The sequence below is a fragment of the Chiloscyllium plagiosum genome, chromosome 3 (genome assembly GCF_004010195.1).
Source record: "Chiloscyllium plagiosum isolate BGI_BamShark_2017 chromosome 3, ASM401019v2, whole genome shotgun sequence".
Classification (NCBI taxonomy): domain Eukaryota; kingdom Metazoa; phylum Chordata; class Chondrichthyes; order Orectolobiformes; family Hemiscylliidae; genus Chiloscyllium; species Chiloscyllium plagiosum.
In genome coordinates this window covers 8427461-8436214 of record NC_057712.1, presented here as the reverse complement: position 1 = coordinate 8436214, position 8754 = coordinate 8427461, and the positions used below count along the sequence as shown (strand labels likewise).

Sequence of the window (8754 nt, the reverse complement as noted above, 5' to 3'; positions counted from 1 at the left end):
GGGGAGATGTTAGGGGTGGGTTCTTTACCCAGAGAGTGGTGGGGGCATAGAATGCGCTGTCTTTGGGAGTGGCAGAGTCAGAATCATTGGCGAACTTTAAGTGGCAATTGGATAGGTACATGGATGGGTGCTTAAGCTAGGACAAATGTTCGGCACAACATCGTGGGCCGAAGGGCCTGTTCTGTGCTGTATTGTTCTATGTTCTATGTTCTATGTTCTAGGAGTAGAAGGGCTTTTGCCCGAAATGTCGATTTACCTGCTCCTCGGATGCTGCCTGACCTGCTGTGCTTTTCCAGCAACACTCTAATCTAGACTACTTTCTAACTCAATCAGCCCCTCCCCACCTTTGAAACATTAACGTCCCCCAAAACCTCTGGCTCAAGATAATCAAGAATTCATTATTAAATGTTATGGCACTGAGGAATCTCACATGTAGGTGTGATGCTGGTGAACTAATAGAACTGCAAAGTCAGAATGAGAAAAAAGTTCTCAGCTGAGAATGAGAAAAAATGAAAAATGCAGTTTAATACAGATATAGATACATGAGGTAGTATCTTTTGATCATAAGTAGAGGGAGGACACAAATTGTTTAGAAGGTGTGAGTCTTAGGTGTAGGAGCAAATCACTGCAGATGCTGGAAACTACTGAAAACAAAAACTGCTGGATATCACAGCGGGTCAGGTAGCATCAGTGGAGAGAGAGCAAGCTAACGTTTTGAGTCTCGATGATTCTTCATCAGAGCTGACATGAAATGTGGAATGGATGGCATTTATGCTCTAAAGAGGGGTGAGTGCTGAGGGCTACATAATCTATAGGAGTAGAGTCCTCATGTATATTTAAGATAGATTGCTGATTAATAGACAATCAAGAATTACAGAGAAAAAGTGGACAGGAGGAGTGTCAGATCTGCCATGGTCCTACTGAATGGCAGGACAGGTTTAAGGGACCTAATGGCCTACTCTTATTCCTGCCTTATAGTGACCCTAGGTAGCAGGAGGCATAACTTTGCATTCAGTTTGAGGGAGAGATAAGTGCATTTAAGACTATCTTTAAAAAGTTAAATAAGAGCAATTATAAGAGAATGAAAGCGGAGCTGAAATAAGTGAAGTGACAAATTACGTTTAAAGAATATATCAATAGAGAAACAGAGGCAGATGCTAAAGGGGATATTTCAGAATGAACAGAATACATAGATTCTGACAAGTGCTGAGGGAACAAGGGTGTTGATAGTGCAGATTAAGTGATTGGAATATGAGAATCTGCAGTTCCAACACCTTTTCTCTCCCAGCACTCCACCCCTCGCTATTGCACATATACTGCCCCCTCCACACTTCACGTCAGCTCTGAAGAAGAGTCATCTAGACTTGAAACATTAGTATGAGTTTTAGGTGAGTGGTTTTGAGGAGAGGAGAACAAATCTGGTTAGAAGTAATGTAAATCAGTCACCAACAATTGTACCGTAGGTTAGAGAAGACAATAAAGAAGCAAACTAAGCACTTGGCCTTATTCCCAGAGGGACAGAATTGAACATAGGAAAGTCATTCTTCTTTGTTATGTTATGAAAGGAGTTCTGAGCCACTGGCATGAACATTTACAAGAATGATATCAGGAATGCAAGTTTAAACAAATCAAGAAAGAATTGAAAGGCTTTGTCTTGATTCTATTGAAAAAAAAGGAAGCTGAGGAGTGACTTATTAGACAGGTACTGATAGTGTGGCTATACAGGGAATATTTCTTCTTGTGGGGAAGACCATAACTAGATTCCAGGATAGTCACCAGAAAATACAATAGAAAATTTAAAAGAAACATCTTTACCTAGAGTGGTAACAAAGTAGAACTTACTGCAACCGTGTATGGTTGAAGTGAATATTATAGATGCATTTAAGTATTCAAAGGAGAATAGTAAATTAAAAGGACAAAAGTGGAAGGATACTCAAGCATCTACTCAAGGATCCTAAGTAACTCCACACACTGCTGGAAAATTCAAATCCCAACCAAAGCTGCTAGAATGGGATAAAAGTTGAAATTGTCCATAAAGGGAAATTAGAAATGCCAAGAAGGAACTATCTCGTATAAAACTGAATGGAAACCCAACTTAGTTCAAGGTGCTAATGTTCAGAATCAAAGCAAATGTATATTAAATTTAGTTTGAAAAACAATTAAAATGGGAGAAAGTGAGGACTGCAGATGCTGGAGATCAGAGCTTAAAAATGTGTTGCTGGAAAAGCGCAGCAGGTCAGGCAGCATCAAAGGAACAGGAGAATCGACGTTTCGGGCATAAGCCCTTCCTGAAGAAGGGCTTATGCCCGAAACGTCGATTCTCCTTCTCCTTTGATGCTGCCTGACCTGCTGCGCTTTTCCAGCAACACATTTTTAAACAATTAAAATGGTCAGTTATAAGAATAAGAGGTGGAAATAGGCATCAATTGAAGGTTGATGAACACAACTGGCAATTACATATAATTGAAGAACTATGAAATGAGCTATTCAAAATGAGTATTTTTTTTATAAGACAAACTAAAATACAATTAACCAAGTCAATGAATTGACAGCTTATTAGAACAACATTGTAACTATAACAAAAACCTCAATGGAAACTTGTCAAATTGAATCAAAATGTTATCCAGAAGATGCTCAGGTTTCTGAAGTACTCACAATCAGCAGAACAGTTAGTGATGATTAATAGTTTATAGTTTAGCTGTAATATGGAACTTAAAGTATATTTTCTCTCAAAGGGGTTAAAATTCAGTTCAAGTTCTTGGTATAGTTTTGCCAATGCTGAGGGAAAATGTTTATCCCATTGACATTGAAAATTTCAAACATTATATGCTCACACGGTCCAATTTATAAGCTGGAAAATGTACCCACTCGAAAACCCAATATGCCAATTGTGAGCCAACATGAGTCAAATTGTGGACTGGTAATGAAAATGTAGTTAGTATCAGAGATAGCAGCAGAAATTAGGCTGGGAATTTGGGAATTTTTCACTGGATTATTCCAATTAGAATTTGCGTACATCACAGCTGGATTTAAAAAAAAAAGTTCTTCAGTTTTCCTCATTACAAGCCAATGTCGGTGCTTAGGAAGTGAAAAAAATCAATTATTTTTTGCGAAATGGGTCCTAATTCACCAGCTTGCATTTGTTAACAGTAATTGATTTGGGTGACATGAAGACTTTTGAAGCCAAGTCAACCACACCTGTCAACTTGATTTTGATTTGTTTATTCCAACTCCTGGTGAGAAATTAACAGTATATTCATAAAGCGGTCATTTGGTCTCTGGGACCTAACTAATAGATTTTTTTTCATAGAATCCCTACAGTGAAGAAATAGGCTATTTAGCCCAAGACGCCCACAATGACCTTCCAAAGTATATCTCACCCATTCTTTCCCTGTTCCCCTGCATTTCCTGTGGCTAACACACTTAACCTACACATCCTTGGTCAGTGCAGGCAATTTAGCAATTTACTTAGCCTCCACATGTTTGGAGTGTGGGAGGAAACTGGTGCACCCAGAAGAAACCCACACAGACACAGGAGAATGTGCAAACTCCCCACCGACAGTCACCCAAGGGTGGAATCAAACCCTGGTTCCTGGTGCTATGAGGCAGCAGTGCTAACCACTGAGCCACTGAACCACCGTGCAGCCTAAAGTAGGAGGTAGCTTAGTGAGTTTGTTATTAAAGACAGCAATTCCCCAAGACACAGTAGGAAAGGAAAAATGGAATGAGAAGTGGGTGGAAAAAGCTTTCTCAGTCTATCTCCCATTTCTACAGTGATCTCTTGACAGTCAATCAATTAGAGACAGGTCATTGGGGATGGCTGGCCATCAACAGCAAGACATTAGCTATCAACACGAGGCCACTCTGTAAATTGACATGGAAGAATTGATGCCCCCATGTTTAAAGAAACATGAAGCTGAAACTTCATCCAAGCTTCCTTCCTCCAAAATCTCAGGCCTAGAAGATTCTAGTTACTGGTGACCTCTCTGAAACCTTTCAGAAAAATCTGCAGGAGATAAAGGATTTGGATTTAGATTTAGGTTTTATTGTCATGTGTACTCAGGTACAGGGTACAAGATTCATAGAGCCACAGAGTCCTACAGCACAGAGACAGGTTCTTTGACCCAAACTGGTCCAGCCGACGAAAATGTCCACTCACGCTAACCCCATTTCCCTGCACTTGGCTCATATCCTTCTAATCCTTTCCTATCCATGTATTTGTCCAAATACTTCCACTGGCAGCTTATTCCATATCCGTACCACCCTCTGTGTAAAAACCTTGCCCCTCAGGTTCCCATTTTATTCTTTCCCCTCTAACCTTAAGTCCTGGATTCCCGAAGCCTGTGAAAAAGACTGAGTGCATTCACCCTATCCATGCCTCTCATTATCTCATAAGTACAAAATATCTAGATGCAAAATCTTAGTTACAGAAGTAGAAGGATAAAGAAATAAGTTAAAAAGTTCAGCATGACAGTCTTCATTATAGTCCTTTCTTTCCAATGGGCCTACAGATGCTCCAAGCTGGGCTTCCCCAAATGGGCTTACTCTGGGCATGCTTTCATCCACACTGGGATAAGACCCGTCTGGGCACACCAGCCATCTTCTCCACCGACCACCAGTGCTGACCTCCATCATCCATGCCAGGCTTCACCACCACTTGCAAGGCTTTGGGCCTTCCTTGTTGTATTATTGTATAGATCCCAGAAAATAAGTGTAATTTTAAGACAGTTAGATGATATCATAATGTGTGAATTTCACAGTGTAAAGATCCCTGCCTCACTTTCAGTACAGACAGTGCAACAGAGTGAGTGGAGTGTGGAGTCAGTCAGGTAGTCATATGATTGATTGTCCCTATGACATGACTTCTGATTTATTTACACAATAGGATAGTGAGTACTGTAAGGGTTTTTTTCACATGGCACTCTGCATTACCTCTCAATTAATTATTGGACAGCTTTTAATTGGTGGTGAGCGGTTGTTGCATTCCGAAGACAAGTAAAATATTTTTATTGATGTTAGATTGCAATCACAGAATTATTGCAATGCAAAAGGAGGCCATTCAACCTATCATGTCTGTGCTAGCTCTCTGAATGAGCCAATCATGTTCTGTCATTCCTCCATTTCCTCCCCAAATGCTGAGCATTCATCACTTCAGGTAATTGTCCAATTTCCTTGTGAATTCAATTATTAAACCTACTTCCAGCATCCATTCAGGCAGTTAATTATAGGTCTTAACTGTTTGTTATGTTAAAAAATGTTTTCTTGTCTCATTTTAGCTTGTTCGATTTTCCCAAGAGGATACACCCTTGTACCATCTACCCAGTCAGTCAGGATCTTACATGTCAACTCTGACTCTTCTGAACTCCAGACCATATCAGCCAAATCTGTCTCATCTTTCCTCATAAGTTTCATTTGAGGACCAGGTGTACAGGTGCGTAGCAATGAGAGATAATATTAAAATTAAAAACCATAAAACTATCTAAAGAATTATTACCGAACATAAAACAAAACTTCCAAATATTTTAAAGTTGAAAAGTGTGGCACTGGAAAAGCTCAACCGGTCAGGCAGCATCCGAGGTGCATGAGAGTTGATGTGGATAGGTGGGAAGGAAGATGGAGAGATAGGAAAGGTCAAGAGGGGAGTGCCACGTTGGAGGGTTGGATCTGGGATGAGGTGGGGGGAAGGGAGATTTGGAAACTAGTGAAGTCAATGTTGATGTATTTTGGATAGGTCAATAAATAAAGGAAATCTGAGGTGACAGTAGAACCATTAAGAATAGATGAGCCGATATGTCAAGTAACAGTAGTGAGGTTACAGAAAGAGTAAGGATTCGTTTCATTTTAATTCTACCCAGTGAGATAAAAAAAAAGGTAGGCATGTTGTTAAATGGTAAGTGTACTGAACGTTTTTAAAAAGAGAATGTATTGCATATACTAAGTAAAAATCAATGAGGAAAAAGCTCTTTGTCCAATTGGATTGCAGTCACACACTTTGAAAGAACCTAGGTAGAGATAGCAGCATGATTACTATTCGTGTTTAATATCATTTTTAGAAAGAAGTTGCAGTACCAGACAACTGACAGAAAGCTAATGAAATTCCAGTATCCAGAACATGTCCCAAGAACTACAAACCAGCCAGGTGAACAGGAATGGCAGAAAAATATAAAGGGATTGCTAATAAAAAAGAGAAGAAACTAACATCTAGAAACTAAAATATAATGAGTTAATGAGTTAAAATGCAATGAGTTAGCATGAATTTCAAAACTGAAAATTGTGTTTGACCAACCTTATTGATCTTCTGTGAAAGGAACCAAGGGAATAGATAATGGTAATACATTTAAAGTACTATACATATAAATTTTCAAAAGACCATTGATAGTGTGCCATAAACTAGAAAAATGAAACCAGAGAAATCAAAGGAAAGTTACAACATGGAAGGAGGCCATTGTGCCTGCTAGCTGCACATTCTAATCCCACTTCCCTGCATTAGGTCCATCACCTTGCAGTTTACAGCCTTTTGGGTACAAATTCCAAGATCATTTTAAATGAGTTGATGCTTTCAATTTCAACCACTAAACTAAACAGTGAATTCCAAACACCCACCACCCTCGTGTCCCCTCTAATCTATTTACCGACCACCTTAAGTCTGTGACCCCAGTAATTGACCTCTATCTGGAGAGGTATCTGGAGAAGCTCTACACACGTGTGCACAACATTGTCCTCAAAGTCTTTCTTTATGCAGTCTCTTTCCGATTAAACCCCCTCCCCACTTAATTAAAAGTTATTATTAAAATCCAATTCTCTGTTGAGAATTTAATTTGATTTTCTGTTTCTATACGTGATCTCTCATTCAAATACAATGAAATGTCTCATAATATTTCCGTTATCATAAAAGGAATACAGTCACATTCATTATTATGTCTGTGTTTTATTGCAAGCATAACTGATAAGAATTAAGTGGAGCTATATTATTTATATCATTCTCACAGGCTATTTGTCACAGAACTTTTGAAAATGCAGAAAGTTATTATTGCTTAGTATTAAAATGTAATAATAATACAGACTTTATTAATTCAAGATTATTAATCACTCATTCTTTAATTACAGAAGCAATTAAGTGTTTCTTCTCCCATTGTTGGCTGTTACTCATAACTTGGATTGTTAGTGTTCTGCAGTTGTTCAGTGGGGCTGCATAAAAATAGAACAGTGTTATTTGCAAAACTGTTGTTCTTAGACTAGTATAATACACATTTGTCAAATCTTTCAAACACCAGATTACCTAAATCTTGAATTAAAATCTAAAACCCCAAATAATTTACAGAAATAAAAATACACTAATCACAACAAGTTGCACAAAAACAGAAATTGCCAGAGAAAAACTCACAAGGTCTAACAGCATCTATCAGGGGAGAAAGCAGATTTAGTGATTCAGGTCCAGGTGCTTCCAAGGCTGCTGAATTTCTCCAGCAATTTCTGCTTTGCTTTCAGATTTCTAGCATTTGCAGTTCTTTGTTTCATTTTACTATAAATTGCACCACTAATTCACAAAGCCATTAATCAAGTCAAAAAGTAGGAATTATTTCTGGAGGGATGGGATTGAGAAAGGGTGAAGTTATGCTGAACGTGTATCAAACTTTAGTTAGACCATATTTAGATTATTGCTTGTAGTTATGGTTGCCATTTCACAAACAGGGCACAGAGGTGTTGGAAAGAATACTAATAGGATTTACAAGGAGGATATCAGCAATGTGCAGGTGTATATACACAAGGAAAGGATGAAGAAACTGTAACTATTTTCTTTTGAAAACAATAACACTGAGGGATAATCGAATAAAGATCTTTAAAATTAATGAATGATTTTATAAAGTGGTAATAAAGAGATTGTTTCTTCTTGTCAGGAACAGCATAATTATCATCACCAAGTAACCCCTTAGAGAATTAAGAATAAACTTGGTTACACAAAGAATGGTGACAATGGTGGCACTCACTAACATGGGGAGTTGTCGAAGTAAACAGTGTCAATGTACTTTGATTTGGCACCATGATATGGACTGCTGTCTTCAGCACGGTATTTGTACCCAATGCTAACGATACTCTTGCCTAGTGTACACCCTTTGCAGTGTAACCTGTATACCTCTAAGTCTTTCTGTTCTGTGCATCCTTGCTTACTATGATCTGCCTGCACTGCTTGTAAACAAAGTTTTTCACTGTACTTCGGTACACGTGACAATACATCAATCAATCAATGATGCAATTATTACATTAGCTCCCATATCATAAGAACTAGATGTAAGTAACAAAGTTCTGAAAGATCTAGCAGACTTTTATTACATCTCCTAGTATCTCATTTATTACTGTCACAGGCACTTCAACGCCAAGGGTAACATTAAGCCGTTTGGTTACAAACAGTAACACACGTTCATCACATGTCATGCTTCAAGTGGTCCCACTGAAGATTGAGTCTGAGATTTTTGTACCCTGACGTCACATGCAATACATGTGAGACATAACACTGTGTAGAAATTAGGCAACTCTTGAAGGAGAATGCAATAGAGGAATAAAATCCTTCAGTATCTAGCTGATGAAAGAACAAGGCCTGATTCTTTCTGCAATGAAAGCCTTTGCTAACTTCAGCACGATAATTTGGAAAACCTAGTCGCATGTTTGTCTCTTTAACTCTATTCTACAGGGCAACAGGCCATGTCACATCACTTGAATGTTCTTGTCCACAACTCTCGGGTTTCTGTCTTTGGG

General features: G+C 38.5%; 1 long non-coding RNA gene across 1 annotated transcript in view; it reads left to right on the top strand.

Annotated features, from left to right (window-relative positions):
- Positions 1-6139, top strand: part of LOC122548613 — a 10287-nt gene extending 4148 nt beyond the window's left edge. Inside the window, exons 2-3 of the long non-coding RNA XR_006311270.1 lie at positions 5277-5431; positions 6054-6139. This is a non-coding gene — a long non-coding RNA (uncharacterized LOC122548613). The remainder of the gene's footprint in view (positions 1-5276; positions 5432-6053) is intronic.
- Positions 6140-8754: the final 2615 nt, after the last annotated feature.